Here is a 15,444-nt window from a genome sequence, read left to right on the forward strand (position 1 = left end):
TCTGTCGCGCAGGCCACGCGCCGTGGACGTCCTGGCGACGCAGCAGCACCTTGAAGCCGCCCCGCGCCTGCCCGAACGCACTCGCCGCGCCATTTTCATTTCTTCGCCCCTCTGCTCGCCGTCGCTCTGCTGGAACGCCAAAGCCGCCGAGCCAAAAATCCAGCCCCACCGTGCGCCTTGGTCCGATTGCTCCTAGCCAAAGCACCGCCGTGTGTTCCTCCACATCAGAGACCTCAACCGTCGTCGCTTTTTCTCGCCAGGTAGAGCTCACCGCGTAGGCGGCTCCACCGGGTCGCCATGACCGCCGCCGCCGAGCACGCGCGTGGCCGTGCTGCTCGAGCCCCTTCCATCCCTTTCTCCCCCTTGCGCTGGATTCTGTGAACTCTACTGAAGCTCGTAGAGTCGGCCATTAGGGTCGAGACGCCTTGGCCTCGCCGGAGCCGACCGTGCCGTGGCCGAGCGCCGCCGTGGCCATCGCCACCCCTCCTTGTCGCGTCTACAGCCACGAATAAGGGTTCCCCTAGGTCATTGTGGTCACCGCTAGTGTAGCGCTATCATCCTACTCTGTCGTGCCGCCATTGACGCCGCCGCCGTGCTTAGCTCCGGCAATAGGTCCAGCTTGTCAGCTCAATAGGTGCGGGTGGTCAAGGGGATCATGGTTGGGTCGATGCCGTCGCCGGAGAGGGTCGCCGTCAGCGAACTTCGGTTGTGCCGTGCCGCGCTCTGTATTGCCGTCGCTGATGTGTGGGGTCGACTGAACCGAGGGTTCCAGCTGTCAGTGGCTCGATTGAGAAAGGTTTTCGGACAGATTCTATGGTTTAGTATGTTGCATGGTAAAAATGATGTTTGCTATAAAAATGGTTAATAACAAAGTTGTAGGTAACTTCTTCATATATCTTGTGTCAAAATTTCAAGACCATAGGACAAAGGGTTTATGAGTTATAGCTGTTTAAAGTAAGTATTCAGGAATGCTTGCTCTCTGGAATTTTCTAGACAGCACTAGATTAATTGCCTGTTTTGGTAAGATAGATTACGAATTAGCTTTTGTGATTAAATAAGAGTTGTAGAGAATTTTATAAGCTTTCCAGAAAGCCCTAGATCATAGCATTTGGATAAGTAGAACTTCAGTTATGAGTAAAACAAGTAGCTGCTATTTTATGGTATAGTAAATAAATTGTTGAAGTGTTTGATTAAGTAATCAAGAAGAGATATGCACATACTCAGTAAAATGTGATGCACTTGTTATTACTTTGACACCATGCTATTAAGAATACTTACACGAATGCATTCACCATGTGTCATCATACTATACTTGTCAGCATATATGCATTCACAATATCTTATACCATATTCATGCATCTAGGATCGACAGAGGAGATAACGTTGCTGGAGTTCAACGATGGAGAGGAAGGGGACCAGCAGGAGATTCCTTAAGCCATAGCTACCAAAGGTGAGGAGCAGACCCTAGAAGAGCTTTCGGAGTGTCCTGACCACCGCCCCACTTCTTTTCTAAAAGGCAAGCCCCGGAGCATTCTAAGTCTCATAGTGTTTTACAAAATATTACTCGAGTCCTTTATGATTGATGCATTAGGTTATATGAGTTGATTGGAACCACTTGATGCATATGATCTCCTTGTCCAAAAATACACCTTTAACCCTGTGTAGGTCCAGGATCGAATATATGCTTAGCCCTGCTTAGACTGGTAGAAGTCGGGTGATTTCCTGTCACCTGCGAGATATAGGTGGATACCAAAGCACGGTTGGCTATATTTGCTATCATGGAAAAGAACCATAGGGTAAAAGTAAATAGTGGTTGGGCGGAGTCTATGGTAGATTGACTCATGTGATTCCGTCTATGCCGATTAAGGACCATACTGTTGTTGGCACTTCTGACAAGATTGAACGCATGCCTATCACTTAGCTGGCCGGATAACTTGTTCTGACCACAAAGCTGAGTAGCTCAACTCAAGCTGGGCCCTGCTCTATAAGAGTGCGCACTCTGGATGGTAGTAAGGATGTGCGAGGAAGCCAGACATGAGCCCAAGGGCAGGATAGTCCTGAACGTCCTGGCAGTTGGTTGTCCCTGATTGTGCGACGCTAGGCGAACCCGCGACATGTGGACTTGAGTTGTACCAAAGGTGACCTAAGGTGACCGTTGATCTGGTCCACCTGGGTTTGTGTTAGGAATAAATTCCCAGCTGGTTGAAATCGATTCGAATCGCCGTCTCTCCCAGATAGTGAGAAACTTGGCTAGCCTCAACATTATAGTAATTGTATTATGGAATATGATGGTTCAGATAAACATGGAATTACTATACCTGCTATGGTTACTATTGCATGCTCTTAAAAAGATATACCACATGTTTGGCACAGGATAGTTGCTAATTTAGAGATGGATAGTTATAAATAACTTGATAACGGAATTATAATTGTATAACTAAGTTACTCGTTTTTTATGCAAATGTTGTCAAGCTATCTCCACTTATACAGCCTTGCATAATCCTTGGAGTCAACTTATTTCTAGTTTATGATGGGTAAGTCTAGCTGAGTACCTTCTCATACTTAGGGTTTTATTCCCATTGTTGCAGATGGCACAGTTTATCATGGGTATTGCAAGAGTTGCTTCTATCCCGCTGTGGATGAGGAGTAAGCCTTGGGCAGGCTTCTTTATTAATCACTCTACATGCTTTTGTGGACTGTGATCGTATGTTAGCACTGTATTAAACTATGTTGGCAAATGCTACTTTCAAACTTAATTTGCTTCCGCTATTATCTATCTAACTTGGTTTGTAATAACTTTGTTTCGTACTCTGATGATGGAAATGTATCTGCGAACTTTATGTAATATGTGACATATATGTTGAATCATATACGATCTTGGTTGGTTGTGGATCGTTTATCAAGGCCCATCATGGTACTCGACAGACTATCGGGTTTATATGGGCTCAAGTATGATAGTACGACCGCTTGCGGGCTGCCATTGTACTTGTGCTCTTATGAATTGATTGGTTCTGTGACAGACTGCTCCCTCATGAAGCGTTTCTTCACCGGTGGCTCTAAGAAATGGGAGCAGAAGAAGAAGCCCGAGGCAGAAGCCGACAATGCTAGAGAGAAAAACAGTGGCTTTCTATCACCAGATGGCTGCCTAATGATCTTTGGTCGGCTGGAGGCATACGGCTCTAAGCGCTGATAGAAGCTCATGCGCTGAGAGGTCTACAAAGTGGAGCCCGCCACGCTCGTTTTTCCTCAAATGGTCAGGGTCTCCCATAACCTTCAACCTATCCAACCACCCGGATAGCATCACACACCTAGCCAGGTACCCACTCATGGTTGACCTTATCGTCGACACGAAGCGGCTCACCAAGGTACTGATGGACAGGGGCAGCGACCTCAATATCATGTACGCTGAGACACTTGATGCCATGGGCATCAACCAACATCGCATCCGACTGACCAGGGCGCCTTTCCATGGTATCATGTTAGGAAAGCAGGCTATACTGATCAGGCAGATCAACCTACCCATCACCTTTGAGAATCCGTCCAACTATAGGACAGAGACCCTCACCTTTGAGCTAGTCGGGTTCCCCCTGGTCTACCATGCCATTTTGGGGTGACCATGCTATGCAAAGTTCATGGCCGTCCCTAACTACACCAACCTCAAGCTCAAGATGCTAGGCCCATGTGAGGTCATCACCATCGACACTTCTTTCTAGAGGGCCTACGAGTGCGAGGTCGAGAGTTGCGAGCTCGCTTCAGCAACCCTCGCTTCCGAGGAGCTCGCAGCCATCAGGAAGGACATTGCTGAAGGAACGCCCAACACGAAGTAGGTGGCCAGATCCTTCAAGCCTGTGGAGAACATCAAGGAGGTCCTCGTCGACCCTAACAACTCTGCCAACAAGACGGTGTGCATCGGCACCGCCCTCTCCCCCAAGTAGGAAGGCACGCTCGTCAACTTCCTCCATGCCAATCGAGACATCTTTGCGTGGAAACCCTTGGACATGTAAGGAATTTTGAGGGAAGTCACCGAGCATGCCTTGAAGATTAGGCTGGGTTCTAGGCTGGTCAAACAACACCTACGCCGCTCCAACGAGGAAAAGTGGAGGCTCACCGGCGAAGAAATCGCTAAGCTCTTGTGATTGTTGATGACTATTCAAGATACAGATGGGTATTCTTCCTTCATGACAAATCCGAAGTTGCATCTTGCTTCAAGAAGTTTGCCAAGAGAGCACAAAATGAATTTGAAGTGAAGCTCAAGAGGATTAGAAGTGACAATGGCAAAGAATTTGACAACACAAACATAAAAGCCTATTGTGATGAAGTTGGGATCAAGCATGAGATCTCCGCAACATATACTCCTCAACAAAATGGTTAGTTGAGAGAAAGAACCGGACATTGATCACTCTTGCAAGAACAATGCTAGATGAGTACAACACCCCCGAAGCTCTATGGGCGGAAGCTATCAACACCGCATGCTATGCATCCAACCGTCTATTCCTTCAAAAGTTCCTTGGCAAGACACCTTATGAGTTGCTCAATGGGAAGAAGCCAGACGTCTCCTTCTTTAGGGTGTTTGGTTGCAAATGCTACATCTATAAGAAGCGGCAACACTTAGGGAAGTTCCAAAGACGTTGTGATATTGGTTTTCTTGTTGGTTACTCATCAAAGTCCAAAGCATATAGAGTATTTAATCATGCCACCGGCTTGGTTGAAGAAACATATGATGTGGAATTTGATGAATCTAACGGCTCCCAAGGAGCACATGAGAATCTTGATGATGTAGGTGATGAACCATTGAGGGAGGCTATGAAGAATATTCTGGTGGGAGACATCAAGCCAAAAGATGATGAAGATGATGTACAAGTCATTGATCAACTTTCTTCATCAAGTGTGCCATAAGATGGTGAAAAAGATGGGAGAGTAGAAAATAAAGATACTCATGTCTCCCATAAGCAAATGGTGGTACAAGCACAAGATATTGATGCTCCACAACCTCCTCCTCAAGTGGTCAATAGAAGAAACACACCTCTACTACAAGATCATCCACAAGATCTCATCATAGGGAGTCCATAAAAAGGTGTAATGACTCGCTCACAAAAACTTGCTTCATTTATTACACATCACACTTTTGTCTCTTGTTTTGAGCCTACTAAGGTAGAAGAAGCTCTTCAAGATCTAGATTGGATAAATATCATGCATGAAGAGTTGAACAACTTCACCCACAATGAAGTTTGGACTCTTGAAGAGCAACTAAAAGGTGCAAGAGTCATTGGAACAAAGTGGGTGTTTCGCAACAAGCAAGATGATCAAGGCATTGTTGTGAGGAACAAGGCAAGACTAGTTGCAAAGGGGTTCTCTCAAGTTAAAGGTTTGGATTTTGGAGAGACCTTTGCACCGGTTGCAAGACTAGAAGCCATTCGTATCCTCCTTTCATATGCATCACATCATGACTTGAAACTATATCAAATGGATGTGAAAAGTGCATTTTTAAATAACTTTATTAAAGAACTAGTCTATGTTGATCAACCTCCCAGTTTTAAAGACCCTAGATATCCTAATCATGTTTATAGGTTGTCCAATGCGTTATATGGGCTTAAGCAAGCCCCAAGAGCTTGGTATGAGTGCCTTCAGGACTTCCTGATTGAGAAGGGCTTCATCATTGGGAACGTTGACACCACACTATTCACCAAGAAGCTTGATGGGCATATCTTCATTTGTCAAGTGTATGTTGATGATATCAACTTTGGATCATCAAATGAAGATTCTTGCAAAGAGTTTGGTGAATTGATGTCGAAGGAGTTTGAGATTCAATGATTGGAGAGCTTACATTCTTTCTTGGTTTTCAAGTCAAGCAAATGAGAGGGATTTTCATCTCTTAAGAGAAATATACAAATGATCTTCTCAAGAGATTCAAGATGGATGAATGTAAGTCAGTAAAGACACCAATGCCAACTAATGGACATCTCGACCTAGATGAGGGAGGTAATAGGGTTGATCAAACTCTCTACCGCTCTATGATTGGTAGCTTTCCCAGCGTCCGGTTAGATGGCGATCCAGCGTCCAGTTGATCGAAGACGAAGGAGACTGCTTGCACCGGACTCTGTCTATGTTTGGTCGGGGTTCACCGGATGCGTCCGGTCATGATTCCAAGGGTCGCTGCCACCGGAGCGTCCGGTCAGTAGGAAACGTGCGGTTTTAGGACTTCTTCTTCGTTTCTTTTTCTATCTCATCGGGGGCCACCCATATAATCCAACCGCCGTGACCTAAGGCCACATCTGCACCGTCTTCGCCGTATTGAGCCACCGCACCACGCCCTAGCCGCCGCACAGCCGCTCCTGCCCGAAGCCGCGCTGCCGCTGCCCGTGCCTCTACTCTGCGCTGCTTGCCCGCAGCCACGCCGCCGCTGCCCGCGCCGCTGCCGCGCCCGTGCCCTAGCACCGCCTCCGCGCTCGCTCGCGCCACTACTCCCAGCGCCACCTCTAGTCCGCACCATCGTGCACGTGCTCTGACCTAGCGCCACCGAGCCCCTATTTTAGCGCCATTGTGCTATTGCCCTAGCCTACGCCCATGCCTCTACTTCATGTGCCCGAGCCACATTGCAGTGCCCTACATCCTCTATCACTAATCCTCACCGTATTGCAACCCTAGCTGACCCGGTGGTTCCCCAATCTGTTCCTATTCTCGTCGTTTCACAAGTTCATCAGCGAGTCAGTGCTGTTGTGGTCCTATTAGTAGTTGTTAGTTAACTCGGGGCCAAGCTCGCAAGTACAGATCGAGGCCAAGCCTCAGAAGTGATAGTTGGCAGTTGATTCTTCGTCAGCGACAGTTATCCTTTTCAGATCCATCAGATGGCTCATGTCAAGAATGTCAAAGGCGGTCATAGTGATGAGGATCTAAGGCCCTCGCCACGCTAGCCTAGTGATGCAAAAGGCAAGGCGACAAAGAAGCTAGCGACAAGGAAGCGCAAGTACCCTGATGCAGATACAGTGAGAGCAGCCATAGTTGCAGAGGCCATAGAGAGCGCAGAGAGAGGAGGTGCTTAGAGTGGTGTTGTCATTGTAGATCAGCTCTCTTCATCTACGAGGGCTACACTTGAGCAGGTTGAGCACCGTCATGGTGGTCCAGCTAGGACTCTCATGGTTGGAGGACGACATGTCGCTATTGATGAGAGTCAGTCTCAAGGGGAGCCTCAGCAGCAGCCACAGCTAGAAGAGCAGACTCAGGAGGGAGAGCAGGCCAAGGAGACAGAGCAAGCACCTTAGCCATAGCTTCGCCGCTCTGGTCATACCCATGCTCCAGTCATACTAAGGTTAGAGACACAACGGATGGGTTCTCACCCACCACCTAGACCACAGGGTCCGTCTCTAGTGACTCACTTGGATTTGAGGGCCGCCACGGCCAAGCAGGTTCAACAACTCAGATTTGTGGACTTTGAGCAGTGGTTTCCACCGAGGCGGGATGAGCATGCTTCAGAGGGTTTCTACACACCACTACAGGAAGACTTTTATAATGCATATCTTAACAGTGGGGCAGTGTTTAGATCTCAGAGGGTGTGCAACATTAAAACCATTATAGCAGTAGCTGGAGAGCATATTCGCCCTTACCTAGCTTACCTGCTAGGGCTGACAGATTTACTTGGACGGACAGGCTTATATGTTCCATCTTGGGTTCGTTAGTTCTATGCTACACTCTGGATTGACCCACAACATAGATTTATACACTTTGCATTCAAAGGCAGAGATTATAGGCTGATAAGCACTAGGGTCAGAGAGATACTCAGGCTTCAAGAGCAGCCCATCCAGCCACATAAAGTTTGCTATGGACAGACAGCACCCCTAGATGCCCTCATAGTGGTATGGTGCCCCCTACAGATCTAGTCTACCATTGCTTCACAGAGCCATTCGGCGAGGGGTCTAGCAGGACACCCAGTGATCTCACTCCCACTACTAGAGTGCTTGATGCCATTGTGAGGAGGACACTGCTTTCAAGGATGGGGTATCACGAGGGCTTGACTCGCATACAGTTATGGTTACTGAACACTCTGATGCAACAGACGGTGTTTGATATTTGGGATCTCCTTCTATCAGAGATGGATGATACTATTGTAGAGGGGTTCAGGGGTCACAGGTAGCTACCATATGCTCACTGGATTACATTCCTAATCCACAGGGCAGTTACTGTGAGGCCACCAAAGATGCTGGCAGAGTATAGTGGTGCTACTATAGAGTTCCCTATATACAACATGACTCAGATGATCCGACATAGTGCTATGAGGACACCTAGCCAGCCGAGCCAATGTCCAGAGGTGCTAGAGACTGTAGCCCAGCAGGATGAGACCATCAGGAGCATAGCAGCTATAGAGGAGGAGCAGCTTGATGCTCTATAGGAGAGGATTATCGTGAGCGACCCTAGTGATAGCTCAGATGATGACTACCAGCCAATTCCTCAGATGCCTCCACGACAACATGACCATGAGGCTGGTAGCTCTAGTTCAGCTTCATCTGCACCGTAGACTAACCCCGCTCTACTTGCTATACTTGAGCGGATGAAGCAGGATCAGGCTCGGGAGACAACTGCCACTTTTGCTTAGTTTCAGACTAGGCAAGATGAGTTCCAATGATAGCAGCAGGCTATACAGCAGCAACAACAGCCCATGCATTAGCAATAGCTCCTCATGCAGCAGCAGCTCCTTAGATTTATGCAACATGTTGTGACAGCTATTGGGGCTCCACTGCCACAGTCTTTGCCCCAGCTAGGTCAGCCTGCCATCACTTCTATGACTCCAGCTTTACAGCCTAGTGGGTTTCAAAGTCAAGGATAGCCACCAGCATAGTTTGCTTCACCTATAGAGCAGGTGTCCTAGTGGTTTGCCTCGCCAGTGCGAGCCCCGTAGTTCACACCTCTTCAGACGGGTTTCACATCAGTTCAGACTTCCTCACTGCTAGTGCTAGATACCTCGGTCTTTAAGAGCCTTGGAGCGACTTTCAGTGAGTTGACAGGGCAGCCTACTCTGCTATATTTACATGTCCTAGGTCCTTCTATAGTTGCATCTATTACTAGGACTATAGAGACGCTCCCTTCTTCTGTTGCATAATTAGAGCCGCCTACTTCAGTGATACCTGTATAGTCTATGGCCGCTCCAGTCTCTGATCCAACCCAGACCACTTCAGCATCGCTTCTAGCTACATAGGGTCAGACAGCTCAGAGCTTAGGGTCAGATGATGATGGCACACAGTTCCAACTCACTCCTCATACCTCAACGCCCGACTCGTCCACTACAGCCCCGCCGACCGACCCTTAGGTTTTGGTGTTTGACGCCAAAGGGGGAGAGGGATCGAGTTTGTTAGACCTAGGGGGAGCGACTTAAGGGGGGCTTAGTTTATCTATTATATTTGGTTTTTATGTGTGATACACTATTATGCATTTGTGAGTTTACTTTTATGCATCAAACTATATTTATGTGATAGTGATATCTACATGATTATGATATGTGACATGTGTGCTCTCTACTTTGAATCTTTTATATGTCATATCACTAGTGTTATGCTCATTTGGTTTGCTTTCGCGTTTTTACTCCGATGTAAATGAGCTTTATTACTTGTACTCATGCTTATTTCATTTCTTTTGAGTACATCATGTTGGCTTGGGTCATATAAGCTTGCCTAACTCATTTGTTCTTATTGTCAAAAGCTTATATGAACCAAGCATGTTAAAAACCTCAACTCTTTCACATACTCGAGCAGGTATTGTCATCAATCACCAAAAAGGGGGAGATTGAAAGCATCTAGGCCCCCAGTTGGGTTTCGGTGATTAATGACAATACGTGATGACTATGACTAATGTGTGTTTTGTAGAGGTAATTAAGTTAGGTCATGGTAATAGAGATCATTTGGGCTATCATTATGGTCATGCCCCTACGATGGAAATCGTTTTGGTTTTCAAAGGATGAATGACAAGGTTAAGGATGGACTAGTTCTAAGTGTCGAATGGAGTGGAAGAGACACTTAGAGTAGTTTAGGATTTTGTTTTTCCTTTGGCCATACTATTAAGGGGGGTATAGATGGGTAGCTTGACCTAGGTGAGTCTAGTGAGTTAGGTGTGGTGCACACTTGCCAAATCTAGCACTAGGTAGCTCCTAAAAAGCCCCTAGATCCATTGGAGCAAACTTTATTCATGTATGATCGAGAGTTGGAAGTGAATGGAGGGTCAAATGCTAACTAGATGCTAGCTTTGGTTTGACCGGACGCTGATGCAGAGTCTGGTCAGTTCATTTGATCAAGGTGAAGTCATCTAGAAGTGACCGGACGCTAAGAGGTGAAGTGACCGGATGCTGAGTCTCAGCGTTCGGTCGACTCCAGTAAGGTTCCAGAGAGAGAAAATCATGGTCGGACGTGTCCAGTCAGTGTTGACCGGACACTGTCCAGCGTTGGGTCACATTTTAAACACTAGAGTTCAAGGAGAACTGATCGGAGCATCCGATCAACATGACCGGAGCGTCCGGTCACCCCGCAGAAGCACATAATGGTTTGTTTTTAAGCCATGGTTATAAATACTTTCTCCATTCGCATGTGGGTGTACTTTTGCTCATTCCAATAGTTGAGAAACACCTTTGAGAGTGCCAAGAAGCGCAAGGTCCTAGTGAGGTGATTGAGATTTGAGAATCCCAAAGAAAGCCCTCGTTAGTGAGATCAAGAGTAGCAAAGCGTGCATCCACCCTTCTCATTAGGCTTGTCGTGGTCAAGTGAGAGTTCATGCTTGTTACTCTTGGTGATCGCCATCTCCTAGATGGCTTGGTGGTAATTGGGAGTTTGGTGATCATCCGGCGGAGCTTGTGGATGACCCAACTCAAGTTGTGAGCGGTTGTGGGTGATTCCCTGTGACGGAGTGTCAATGAATCAACCCATAGAGAACACTTGATCCTTGTGCGGATCAAGGGGGAGCTACACCCTTGCACGGGTGCTCCAACGAGGACTAGTGGGGAGTGGCAACTCTTCGATACCTCGGCAAAATATCGCCGCGTTCCTCCTTCTCTATTTACTTTGAGCAATTCAATTCTTGTCATTTATATTCATAGAATTGCCATGCTAGAGTAGGATTGGAACATAGGTTGCTAAGCTTTTGTGCGATAGATCAATAGATACACTTTCTAGGCACACGGGGTTAATTGAGCTAACCATAGGACTTAATTATTGCAAAAAAATTTAGAATTAGACCAATTCACCCCTCTCTTGGGCATCTTGATCCTTTCATGAACTACAGACTCAAGTCCCGAGCGCATGCTCATCCAGTCCTTCTCCTCCGCTGGGTCATCGAGGGTGGACACTGAGTCGCTCGAGTCTAGCCACCTAGCCTAGAGGAGCTAGTTTCCTTCCCACGTGAGCAGATTGTTGCCTGGCCGAACATGTGACCGGGAGGGCCTAGCCCCAGCCGAGGGGTCAACCATCGCAACCATCGGCGTCGACCCAACAGGAACTGATGGTACCTCCTCCGCCATCGGTGCTCCCTTAGGAGTGGACCCTTCAATGGTAGAGGAGGCTGGCAGCTCAAGCTTCAAAGTCCAAGCCATTGCCGCATCGACCGTCGTGGGCGCCGATTCCACAAACGCCTCCCCGGCGCAATCGGTGCCTCCGCCTCCCCTGCTTCCTTAGGCGGTGGTGTGCCTACCTCAGCGCCATCATGGTGCCCCCCTAGCACCATGCTAGTAGGCTCCTAGGGGATTGGCCGATGCGCTAGGATCTTTCATGGCGCCAACTCCAGGCGATTGCTGAGGATGGTCCTTGTGCGGGTATTAACCCCTATACCCTTATGGCTAGGCTTGGGCCGGCCTGGACTAGGGGGTCTAGACCACTAGAAGACGATGCATGGCCCGGCCAATCTGCTCGGAGTCCCACACAAGGAATCAAGGCAGACTTAGAGATCAAGCAAGATTCTGGTCTGTTAGAATAGGAATCCTTATCCGGCCACCTATGGCAATTATAACTGGTTAGGATTAGTTTTCAGATCTATAACCCTGCCCCCCAGACTATATAAGGCGGGCAGGGGACCCCTCTCAAAAACATCTCTCATTGACATACAACAATGTAATCAGACGCAGGACGTAGGTATTAAGCCTTCACGGTGGCCGAACCTAGATAAAACCTCGTGTGTATCTTACGTCACCATCTTGTTTGTAGCTTGCGCATCTGTTTGCCGACAATCTACTACCTTGGGCATACCCATAGGTAGACTGTCGACCATATTTCATCGACAGTGGCGCGCCAGGTAGGGGGTGTGCGTACTGCTCTCTAGACGAACAAGATGGTCATCATCCCCGGTTCCATGGCTACGCCGAACGGCCTCACGTTCACCATCGGCCAGATCACCTAGACCACTAGCTCCAACAACTTCATCGCCATGACCATGGAGGAGGCACGGATTCAATCTGCATCGACCACTGCTTCACCTGCATTAGCTACGGCTCCGACCACGGTGGATCTAGCTCCGGCCACACCAGCATCATCTTCAGCCATGCCGATAACCCGTCGTCCGCTTTCTCGCTACAAAGGGAGGCAGATCGACTACACCGACCTGCTCAACTCCATCGATCGGGTCGGCACCAAGCTTGCTGAAACCCTAGCTCTGGTAAGTTCGATTCAAAATCAACCTAATGAGTAGGTAACCAGTACCCACAATAGATCTACCTGACCAGCTCAGGCCAGTCATCCTGTATGACTCAGTACGGATCTCATGGTCATGTCTACTCCTGAAGGGCGCTCCGTTCATCGCCGACCAGCCCCCACGATAGGTCTCTGGCTCTCCGAGTGTGAAGCCTCGATGGAGAACTACTAGGCTTAGCCCTATGGCCTGCGCAACTTCATCAACATGGTCCGGATTGAGGAGTATCAAGAAGGATCAGTCCACATAGTTCAAGAGGGCGGCTCAAGCTCCCCGTTCGACATCGCATCTAATGGCTCCATCCACACCGAGCTCTAGCATCATGACAATGAAGGAGTTGAATACGATCTGGATATCCTAGACCACTCCCTGGGTTTCCCACGATTCCCATCTTTCCCACCAAGGTGAGGAGACTTGATTAATGTCATCAGTAATGATGAGCCACCGGCAGTTGGCGAAACAGAACAAGAAAGGCTAGCACATGAAGCACACAATATTGACCGGTTTAATCGCCGACAAGCCAAAGCTAAGGCAGAAGAGGAGGCACGACGCATAAGGGTCTAGCCACGTGACCTTAACAATGCCTTTGATAGGGTAGGGGACAAGTAGGTCTTCAGGACTCCAAGCGCCAACGTAGCTGTTGCTATGGCGACAATGCAACGACTACCCAATACCCTGGAAATCCAGGCAATTCGTGATGATATACAAGCTTACCTGACGACTGCTATGGCCCAAACCGCAGAGATTGCAAATCAAGCCTGGACTCATCCATCTCAGTCGAATCCAGCCATAGCCGCCAGTACTCAAGTCGCTCACAGCCACCCAACCAACGTGGCTCGTGCAACAACGACCCATCAGACAACCAGCAAGGCGGAAATGGTGGTCATGATGGTGGTCGGGACGACAACCGCCGCGACTACCAGGACGACAACCACCGAGACAACCATGACAATCGCCGTGATAACCATGGTCGTAGGATTAACCAGGGTGGCAATCGGGATCGCCATGATGGCAATAACGATCTCCGCCATTCCCTTGGAGAACATGATCTGCACGATTGCATTAACCAAAGAGCCAACGATCGTGCATCCCACAAAAGCTATCACCGTATGGAATATGATACTACCCACGACCCTCCGGGTTTGAAGCAGTTTACTCCACACCTTCGCCAAGTCATATGGCCCAAGAACTTCAAGCTCGAAAAACTTCAGAAGTACGACGATAAGGAGAACCCCGAATTATAGGTCATGCTCTATGAAACCGCATGCAGATCAGCCATGGCTGATGAGCACATCATGTCTAATTACTTCCCAGTCATCGTCGGCCATGCAGGCCACCAATGGCTGGTCAGCTTGCCGGCGAACTACTTTGATTCTTGGCAAGAGCTCAAGCAAGCATTCATCGACAACTTCATTGCTACTTGCGAACAACCCAGCAACAGATATGATCTGCAGCGGATTCGAGATCACAAAGATGAGCCACTACGCGAGTACATCCGACGGTTCTCAGAGATGCGCATCAAGGTCTCATCAATCTCCGACAATGAGGCAATTGAAGCTTTCATCACTGGTCTCCGCTTCCACGATGCCCTAAAGGACAAGCTCCTCCGCAAAAGACCTGAATCGGTCACAGCACTCCTAGCCACTACTAAAAATATGCGGATACCAATGATGCTAAAAAGATAATCATCGAAGAAGCAGCAAGGGTTCCATGCTCTGACCACCCCCCACACCGCGATGACTACCACAGCAACCATGGTCGGAATGACAATTTTGATCGCCGCAACCAGCGCAACGATTCTCACGACCACCGCGACCAGCATAATCAGTGGTGTAATCGCCGTGACGATTATAGGGGCAAGCATGCTCGGGAAGATGACGGCGAAGTCAACACCATTAAAAAAGGTGGTGGACGTCGCAACTACGAAGAAGACTACGCCAAAGCATTGAAAGGACCCTACCAGCTCCATCCCAAATCAAACCATACCATGGAGAGTTGTCGTGTTCTCAAATCTATCTACACGCGCCAACAGGCTCTGGATACATCTGACAAGCCTAACGACGTAGGGGAGCAACATAACGAGGACAACGATGATGAAGACGCAGATCCCCGTCACAAGTACATCAAGCCAACCGATCGCGTCCACACCATCATTGGGGGCAAAGTGTCCATCGAGACCAAACAAGAACGCAAGCTGCTCGCCCGCGCTTGCTTGAACATGGACAACGCTGACAACCTCATCGCTGATCTGTGGCTCCCTCCTTGGTCTCACCATGAGATCTCCTTCAGTAGAAAGGACCAATGGGCTACAATACCTGAGCAAGGGCATTTTCCTCTGGTTCTTGATCCTTGTATCAACAAGGTTTAGTTCGATAGAGTGCTGATTGATGGCGGCAGTTCTATCGATATACTGTTCAAGAACAGTTTATCAGCCCTAAAGATAACCCAGGCAAATCTCAAGCCATACGAGGCATAGTTCTAGGGTGTTCTCCCTGGACAGAGCTCCACACCTCTTGGGCAGATCACGCTACCTGTGCAATTTGGTACCCCAGACCACTTCCGCATCGACTACATCAACTTCGTGGTCGCTGACTTCGAAGGCACCTACCATGCTATCCTTGGCTGACCAGCGCTCACCAAGTTCATGGCCATACCTCACTATAGGTATTTGGTGCTCAAGATGCCTACTGAGAAGGGAGTTCTAACTCTTAGGGGCAACGTATATGCAGCTTACACCTTTGAGGATGATAGCTTCAAAATAGCAGAGGCTCATGACCTCTCTATTCGCATGGC

Source organism: Miscanthus floridulus, chromosome 8, assembly GCF_019320115.1.
Source record: "Miscanthus floridulus cultivar M001 chromosome 8, ASM1932011v1, whole genome shotgun sequence".
NCBI classification, from domain to species: Eukaryota; Viridiplantae; Streptophyta; class Magnoliopsida; order Poales; family Poaceae; genus Miscanthus; species Miscanthus floridulus.